This window comes from Microtus ochrogaster, linkage group LG4 (assembly GCF_000317375.1).
Source record: "Microtus ochrogaster isolate Prairie Vole_2 linkage group LG4, MicOch1.0, whole genome shotgun sequence".
Taxonomy (NCBI): Eukaryota; Metazoa; Chordata; class Mammalia; order Rodentia; family Cricetidae; genus Microtus; species Microtus ochrogaster.
Window position 1 is genome coordinate 46,948,588 of NC_022030.1, and position 9,824 is coordinate 46,958,411.

The 9,824-nt window shown below is 38.5% G+C and overlaps 1 protein-coding gene across 1 annotated transcript in view; it reads right to left on the bottom strand.

Annotated features, from left to right (window-relative positions):
* Pard3b (par-3 family cell polarity regulator beta) overlaps positions 1 to 9,824 on the bottom strand; it is a 1,033,383-nt gene that overhangs the window by 928,929 nt on the left and 94,630 nt on the right. The gene's annotated exons all lie outside the window — the stretch shown is intronic.

A 9,824-nucleotide genomic window follows, 5' to 3' on the forward strand; every position in this document is an offset into this window, starting at 1 on the left:
TTATGCTTGTTTCTGTAGGCTCTGCTCATTGACCTAGATTTTCCATATCCAGCTGGTCCTCAGTTTGTGTTTTCTTCCTTGCCTCCATTTCAGTTTTCAATTCTTGAACTGTTTCCATTACCTGTTTGATCGTTCTTTCTTGGTTTCCCAGGATATTATGTACATATTTACTCATTTCATCAAATTTTTGGTTATACTTCTCATCCATTTCTATAAGGGCATTTTTTACATATTGTTTAAGGGACTCTATTGCTTTCATAAAGTCTTTTTTTTTTCACTTCTTCTCTGTTAGGGTGTTGAAGACCTTCTGTTGTAAGATCATTGGGTTCTGGTGTTTTCATGCTGTTCTTCAGATTATTGGGTGAATTCTTGCGTTGTCGCCTGCCCATCTCCTCCTATCAATGCTATCTAAGGGGGCTTTTAAAACTGGTTCAGGTTTCCCTGCTGGCCAGGGGCTCCTCCCACAAAATGCCCTCGCTCTGTTTCCTGGTTCCCTTCAGTGGCCAAGATCCCTCTCACCCCTCAGAAGGGTCCCCAGGCATAGGACCCGGCTCCTCCTCTGCCAGGGACCTTGCCAACCAAAGGCCCACCTCCTCGATCCAACCGCAGTGGGGCGCTCTGCTCTTGGTGTTGCGCGTGGTCCCTGCAGCCTGCGTCTGCCGCCACGACAGTTCCCGCCGCCCGAGGCCTATGTCCTCTGCTGCCGCTCCAGTCCCAGCCGGTCCCAGCTGTTCCCAGCCGGCCGCCTCCACTGTCTGGGTTCCAGCCGCCTCCGCCGTCGGGAGAGTGTGTGGTTTCTGATCTATGTGAACAACTGGCCAATGTCCTCCAAATCTTCTCTATTACAGAAGGAGTCATATGTACAGGAACATCTGCACTACTTCAGACAAGCTGTGCCCAGCAAGTGTCTGGATATGAGGGATGGTGACTAGATCATGACAACACAAGCCTTTAGCCTGGAAGTCAGCTGGGCAATTATACAAGGCTGTCCCTATGTCGTTACTGTCATAAACAGAAAACTATAACTGCCCTTTGCATCACAAAACTAACTGGAAAGTCTGTCATGTAATCTTGGTGCTGAATTGGCAACCTTCCATATAAAGATGTCTATTTAAATCACTGTGAAAAACATACATCATTAAATGTGTGTATTACTAATAAAAACCAAACATCTGGTCAAATTCCATTTGAGACAATGACCTACAAAATTCCATCCTGGCACCACATTGACCTCTGCTGATATTCTGATGGAAATGATTTTTTGGGACTGCTTGTGTCTTTTGTGTGTGCCAACAGTCGTGACCTAAGAATTCTAAGGCAGAGATCAGTGCATCTCACAGATTCCGCAGTAAAGGAAACTCTGGCAGAATTTCCCGGCTTTCTAAGAGCCCACATGAAGCAGGAGAAAGCTGAGGGGCAAACCGGCTGAGTCCAGTCCTATACATATGCATTCTGTCCACATGCGCAGTCCCAGCTTTGGCTAGAAACAATACTGCTACAATACAAGATGAAGTATATTCAAATAAACCTCTAGGTTTTTTTTCCTGAGATAGTTTTTTGATTTCCCCTTTCTTCTCAATATTTCTAAACAGAATATTTGTGAATATTCTTATTGATATAAAGTTTTCTTTTGTCAGGTTCTACAAAGAGCTGCTATCTCAAAGGGGACTTTATTAGACATCAGTTTTGTTTTGAAGTACAATAGAGGCTGATTTCTTAGAAATTCAAGCATTGGAAAAATCACTGTGACAACTGGTACTAACCACACTTATTTCCAGTATTCGAAATACCAAAATAGTTCCCAAAGAATAGATTTCATTGGCATAATTACAAAGCAATGGTAATTATATATGAAAGTGCTATTAGAAACAAGAGTATGAATTACAACTCTGCTGTGTTCAAACACAACTATATGGCTGACTTGAGTAAACGGAACTCAATGGAGTTCACTTCTCACCTAAACGAAAAAAGGACTCATGTAGACATTGTTACTACTGGTCCAGTTTTTATCTACACTAAACCTGGACAACTAGTTGCATAGCACCAATTTGGGAATAAAATAAATTTTTTTAAAATCAAGATAAAAAATACCAAATACTTTTCAGCATAAGTAGAAATTGCACCTGAGCCCACTATTCTCTCAAGGCTTCCATAGCCTCATTTAAAATCTTGCATTCATTTCATCCAAAATACAGTCTGCACCTCTTCCTTTTGGTTCTATAAGTTCTTACAAGTTCCGATGGCGTTCTTTCTCATCCCTTCTAACGGCCACAAAGGCTCCCAGACAATTCCAACTCTATCATTATACATGCACTGTCTTCCTGGATAGCCATAGTTTTCATTTGTTTCTTTAGTGTAGGGTCCCAAGCTCTTCATTTACTACCAAACCAGGTCAATCTCTAATTCTTTGCAGATAATTGATGTTTGCTAACTGCCACCTATTCCATCATCCCCATTAGTTTGACTTATTTTCTTACATATGATTCTAGTATGAAGAAATGGTGTATTCTCACTCATCATTAAAGGCAATTGTTTAAAATGCCTATTTTTAAAACTTCAAGTGTATGAAAATCAAAGGAGTGCAATATGCCAGAGCTGTTTACCACACAAACTTACTACTGCTTCTTCTCTTTTTAGGGTTCCCTGAAAGTTGTAGCCCTGTGTAGAGTGTTGGCAGCCAGCCCTGCAAAAGGGAATCAAGACAATGGTCCCTCCGGTTGCTTTCTCCCTTTTTCCTATGCTCTATCTTCAGACAGCTGCTGTAGATCAGCAGAGCAGGAAGAGAACCTGATGATGTCACCTGACTGTCCCCATCCTTTCTGGAAACCTATGATAAAGAGAACGGGATCGGCACATTTTTGACATTGTCCTTCTCACTAAAGTCACACTTCCTGGGGCAAGAGAGACAACTAAGAAGTTATGTACAGTTACTGAATGATCATGAGAATAGGAACCCAGATTCCAGCATCCACAAAGCATGCCAGACCACCTATAAATGCCTGCAATGACAGCTCAGAGGATCTGACCCCCTCTTATGGTTTTCATTTATACACAAGTATACATACTTAGACACACACACACACACACACACACACATAAAACACCCAAACAAACAGATTGGGGCATCTCCTCACAAAACCACAGTTCCAGGGCACTGGCACCAATCTGTGAGAAGAAATAGGTTTCCCTTCACTGTGATTGTACTGAGATTTATAATTGACTAATCATAGAGCCTCAGAAGGGTTAAAAGACATTGGACCAAAGACATACAGAGTGACCATGCAGGTCAGAGACAAATGCCATGGAGAAGCCTAATTGCCCAAATGTAAGGAAGGGAGAATGTGGTAGAGAATTAAAGGATGATACGGTGACTCCCAAAGGAGTAAAATTCTGCAAGAACTAGTTATGAGTCATATGCTATCATTTCCATCTGGTTATAGGGTGAGTATTATAGGCTGAGAAAACATTGAAAAATGCTAACCATGAGGTACAATTACTGCACCTAAAGAAAAAAATCTTAGCTTTCTTGCCCGTGGAATAACCAATATGATAAAGAAATGGTTTAGTTCAACATTTACGATGTCTGTTTTCATTCACACTATAAATGTGCTTACTACAGTCATGAGTGTCTAGACACAATATTACTCCAGATCACAAAATCACCTATGGCTAAAACCAGTTTAAATCTATAGCAAGTTTTACTACTTAGTAGGTGAAAATCGGCTCACCATGTTGAGTGCCGAATGGCAGCTCTATGGTTCTTTCTCTGCACAGGAAGAAGCACACTCATTTAGCCAACTGCAGCACCCAGTGACTGTTACACAGGGGGGCAGACCACTCGTGTCTCTGACATCACTTCAATAAACCTGCCTGATCCACCATAGGATCCTTACGAGTAAAAACGGCTGCAGTACCCATGGCAGAGCTCAAGGCCCACACCTCTTCCTTATCAATCTGCATGGCACTTTTCACTGTTTTTGTCAGCTTTTTTGGTCACCAAGAATCTAGCTATATCTTTTTAGAGTTCTGTCACTAGACACTGGCATTTCAGGCTGTTACCAGCAAACTCTAGAAAACTGATTCCACCTTGCTCTCCTCCATCCTGATCACTACCCCTCCTCTCAGGATCTCCCGATGCTCCATCTCCTCGTGCCCTCCTATTACCCACTGCAGCACAATGAGTTTCCTCTCCTCTTTCCCATAACCGGAGAGCTTCCCAGAAAAAAAAGTTTCCCAAAGGAAACTTTTAGGAGCTTTAGGAGCATAGTAAATAAAGCCACAATGACAACAGCAATAAAAATGACCAAGTCTCCATAGAGGAGTGCGGAGAAGTTACGCACAGAGAGACAGCAGCAGCTAATTTATTCACTGCGCAAATTGTTAGTGCTCAAAGATATAAATCAGAAATGAGAAAATTATCCAGACATATTAAAAGTATTACTTTGGCCTGGTTATTTAACTTCTAGAATTCTATTCTAACTTGAAATTTTAAAAATCTGAGTCCAAAAAAAACCATCCTTGAAATTTACAGTGGTATAAATATTAGAATTCAGTATATGTCAAATAACAGGGAATAATAAAGCATGTTCTCAGTATATCTTAGATAGTATATGCTCTTCAAGCTGACAAATATTTTATATATTAAAGCAAGACTTACATTAAACGTGGAGGTATATTAAATCTTAAAAGACATATAATTAGGATAGGAGTGCAATAGTAAGAATTTCATATAACTGAATAATGTATCTTTAAAAACTATTAGTACATTTTAATGTGACAACAGACAACATTATTAAAAGCTTTCTTTCCATGTTAATTGTAAATCCAAAGAACAGACATATATAATTATCCTGATAACCTCTTAAATATATAGAGGCATAAGAATTAAAATAAATAAAAAACAAATGCACTCTAGGTAAACTACATAGAACCAACGAGGATGAAGCAAGAGGAAGAAGAAGAAGAACAGGTGTGAACACAGTGGTAGGATTTACACCACACCCTACATCATACCAGAAACCCCCGCGGAAGAGCAATTTTAACACTTTGTAAGGGCATCATTTGCCAAAGAACATAAGTCATTACTATGAATGTATATAAAGGAATATTATGAAGGTGATTTGAAAGCTCTGGATATATAGAAAACACCACTGCCAACTGTAAAGTTTGTCTAAAATTTGCTGGAAAGGATAGGAAGCAATTGATCACGCAAACCTGTGATTTCACCATATTATCATTGGCACATGGTGCGGGTAGAAGCCTAAGCACGAAATTCTGGACTAGATTAATCTAAGGCTATTAAACTAGAGTGAAGGCTAAATTCAGAGCCTTAAGAGCACAGGTGTAGGAAGGTAATGGAAACAGTCCTTTGGAAGGTGGAGGTCAAATCCCATGAGTACAAAAGGTAGGAAAAGCAAGCTAACTTTTACTGTTAGGTTAACATTAACATCAAAGTGGAAAAGGCTTTCAGAGTCACAGCTATAAAAGGCTTACAAGTAGAATAAGAATGTTTACAGACCTAGAAATGCTATCACCCAACAGGGCGTCCATGAGCTAACTTGTCACGGACTTGCCATTTCTTTCCATGTTCTGAGGTCAGCACTCTGAAGCAGAGTCCACCCAAGGGCAATGCTAGTTTCTCACATATAATATATATGAAACATCCACACCCTAAGAGAATCAAGTTTAGCAAAACCAGTCTCTCACGGCAATGCATGAGAGAAATAAAATGTTGGAGCATCCCCTGTACTTTGATTTGTTCTATGTTTAATGACCAAATTAATATAAGCATATTCAATTAATCCTTAAGCCACAAATATTAAGGCCAGAGAGTGTACACCCCAAGACACTTATAAACATATACATTTCATTATAGAGGAGATAATTAGGAAGACTATCTTAGAAACCAGCTTAACAAAAAACAAAAAAAGGAAAATATGCCTAACAAGAGTAAACAAATCTTGAAGAAAGAAGCTAATCAACGTCCAATGGCTCAAAGATGATCTCATTATTGTTTAATAAGCTGAGGAAATGATTTCTATTATGATACATTAATAATTTACAAAGCATTCTCATATATATTACCTTCCATAAGAAGCTTGGGAAGGTAGCTCACAATTACCCCCACTTTATATGACAAGAGATCGAATCATGGATGAGGACAGGGCCAGGCCTCTGCACCATCTCCTGGGATCTATCTGTAACACTCTCATGTGTAACACATCGACAACAGAAAGGACTATATCATTTCATTAAAGTGTTAGATGAATTAGGGTATTCTTTTCTGAGAAAATGTTCACACACACAGGTACACACACACAATATTTAGGTGAACCTAAAATGGAATATAATTAAAATTCAATAGAATTCAGGCAATGAAACACATTATTAGACATAATAATAATATTGAGATGGCAGGGATATTGTATTATTTAATGAGATAGTTCATGTAAGAGGCTAGGAACCATGTTTGCCTCTCATGGCCACACACAGGTGTCAGAGATTGCTGCTGCTGCTGCTGTTAACCCCTTTACTATGGTTACTGCAGTGCTGCTTTAGCAAACATCAGCAACAAGAGGATAAAAAGATGGCGATTGCGCAGAAGTATCGGGCACTAGGCAGAGAAACCATCCATGCTGTGGTAAGTGATGTGGAATAGGAAAACACTGACACTTGACAAAGACAGTGACTCAGATACTTGGGATCTGAAACATCTTTGGACATATGAGAGTGCTTCCAAGCTAGAGGCAAGAACACAGCAAGAGGCAGAAGGAATACAACAGCCCCCATAGACAGGGAAAAATAGCAATGCCTACCTCAAGTATATATGCAGAAACTCCAAACATGGAGGAATTTGGGCAAATTTCTAATTCTTAAAAATTGAATTTTAGGTCACACTTGGGAGTGTTTTTTAAGAGTAAACTTTCCCACTAAACATTTTCCACACAATCTCAAACTTCTCTTTTCTTTGAGCAGCTGAATACTTAATTTATATGGGACTCCCCTCTGTATCATGTGAGTAGGTTTTATTGCCATTGGTTAATAAAGAAGCTGCTTTTGGCCAATTGTTTAGTAAAGCCAGGTGGGAAATCCAAACAGAGATATATAGAGAGAGTAGGTGAAGTCAGGAAGACGCCATATAGCTGCCAAAGGGGAAGACAGACACACTGGAACCTTGCTGGGAACCATGAGCCTCGTGGTAAAATACAAAATAATAGAAATAGGTTAATTTAAGATGTAAGAGCTAGCTAGAAATATGCTTAAGCTATTGGCCAAGCAGTGTTGTAATTAATAGTTTCTGTTTGATTACTTTGAATCTGGGCAGCCAGGAAACAAATAAACAGTCTCTGACTATATTTGACCACTGATTTCTTTCTTTTAAAAATGTGTTTGAGGGCATCCAATTTCATGCTATCTGTTTAAAAGTAAGTTTAGGCACTAGGACACACAGGCCTTGTTGGGTTGTTTGTGACTATTAACAGATTGTGCCTACCCAAGGCTTTACCAGAGAGTTCATGCCATTGGTGAGACAAATGCCTAAGCACACTCATCATGTGACCCCCTACCACTCCTGCATCCCCACAGAATATTCCCCAGACTATAACATAAAGAAACATGATTTTTAAGCATGCATTTCTTTTTTCTCCAGGCAAGTGTACCCAGCTGGGATGCTGAGACAATGTATGCCATTCCTTTCCTATGCTGGAATAACGTGATCAGACCTTGAAAGAACAGTGTTACGGTCAAAAACTCTGTTCCAAGAAAACACATGACCTTGCTGGGCTAAAAACATGTGTTTCCATTTTCATAATGCTTTCATGATTTAATCCATTGTATAAGTTCAACTTTCCCTAACCTCAATGTCACGTGGACATTAGTATTTATTTACAGACAGGGTCTCACTAGAACTCACTCATGGTTCTAAGTCCTACAAATGCTGAGAATACAGGCATGTGCCTTCTACCAGGGTCAAAGTTTTGAATGCAGTTATTCATGTGTCTGCCATTGTCTATGTGAACTGGCTGGATTAAATAGATTTGATGTTGTAAAAGAATCAGCAGAAAATTTTTGAAATCATTAAGATTTCTAAAAACTATCTGTTTTCAACCCTGTAAGTTTAGGCATTTATAAACTATCCATATGACATGTAAGAAATTTTACCTAACATATTTGATAATCTTGCAGTTCCAAAAGATAGCAAGAACTGTACCTAAGCAACTATTTCATAATATAAAAACAACTTACATAATTTTCCTAAAACAAAACAAATGAGCAGAATTTCGGGGTAGGTTTACACAACCATCTACTTACTTCACAGTGGCATTTCCAAAAATGAACTTCCTCAAATGGAACAGGGGCAGGAAGAGTAAAATCAGGTAGAAACTTCCCTGTCTTTAAAAGGATAGTTACTAATTAAACGTCAAAGAAGTTTAGTCAAAACAACCAAGTAAAGCATAGGCAGAAATTCTGCAGGACACAGAAGAAAGCAACTGATGAATTTACCATTACAAGGCAAAACATATCTGTGAATATTCTGCTTCATGGAAAAGTCTGCTGGATACTATGGGCCTGTAGGCTAAAGAGAGATGTTCTAAAGATACAGAAGATCTTTGGGTGACTGTCCAGGCAGCAAGATGTCTCTGGCAATTCTAGAGTTTTGGAAGTTGCTTAAAATGCACTTCCTGACTTTGCTAATATTATATCCTTCTGGATTCTTTAAAGAATTTGAAGAACAGATAGTTAGAGTTATAGTTTTCCTTCATTATAATAAAAGATAAAGTATATATAAATATTATAACTGTAATTCTTGCTTGATATCTGTTTTTTATATGTAATTTTACTGTGTTAAAACCTTCCCATTTATTTAAACATAAAATGGGAAATGGTGTGGGAAGTCCTTCTGTCTATGTGTTGCTTTTATTGGTTAATGAATAAAGCTGTTTCAGCCAGTGACTTAGCAGAATAGAGTTAGATGGGAAAACTAAACTGAATGCTGGGAGAAAGAAGGCAGAGTCAGGAGAATCCATGGAGCTGCCAGAGGAAAAGACATGAGCCATCAGCCGGAACCTTGCCGGTAAGCCATGACCCTCGTGGTAAAATATAAAATAATAGAAATGAGTTAATTAAGATATAAGAGCTAGCTAGCAAGAAATACACTTAAGCTATTGGCCAAACAGTATTGCAAATAATATAGTTTCTGTGTTTATTTTCAGTCTAGGTGGCCAGGAAATGAACAAGCAGCCTCCCCCAACGCATAATAGTCAAGTTTTCAATATTGCATGTGTTAGGAACTAACTAAATAAAAATGACCAGGCAGATGAAATCTTTAATTTTTGATGAACATATATTAAGTATATAATTAAATCATAAAAAGCAGCTTCCTGGTTAAAGTCTAGAATCTCAGGTGCTCTTTTGTCAAAGACAAAAGATGTAGAAATCAACTATAGCATATTCACAAAAGAATATAGTACCTATCAATAAAGGGGAAAAGTACAAATGCAGGGAAGATTTCAAAAAAACTGAGGCTAAGTGAAAGAAGCCAAGCATTAAATAGTGTGCCCTGCAAGGTGTCTTTCATGTGAGCCACAGGACCAGGCAGACTCGTGTGTGATGGGAGATGTGAGGACCCTGGAGCAGTAGCAACGCTCTTGTATTGATAGAAGTGTGCTACAAAGGTCTAAATATTTGTCAAATCTAGCAAATACAACAAAAATGTACATTCTATTACAAATGTTGTGAAAATGATGCCATGTAGTTAGTGACCTTAATGGAAAGCATATGACATTTATTTATTTATTTATTTATTTATTTATTTATTTATTTAT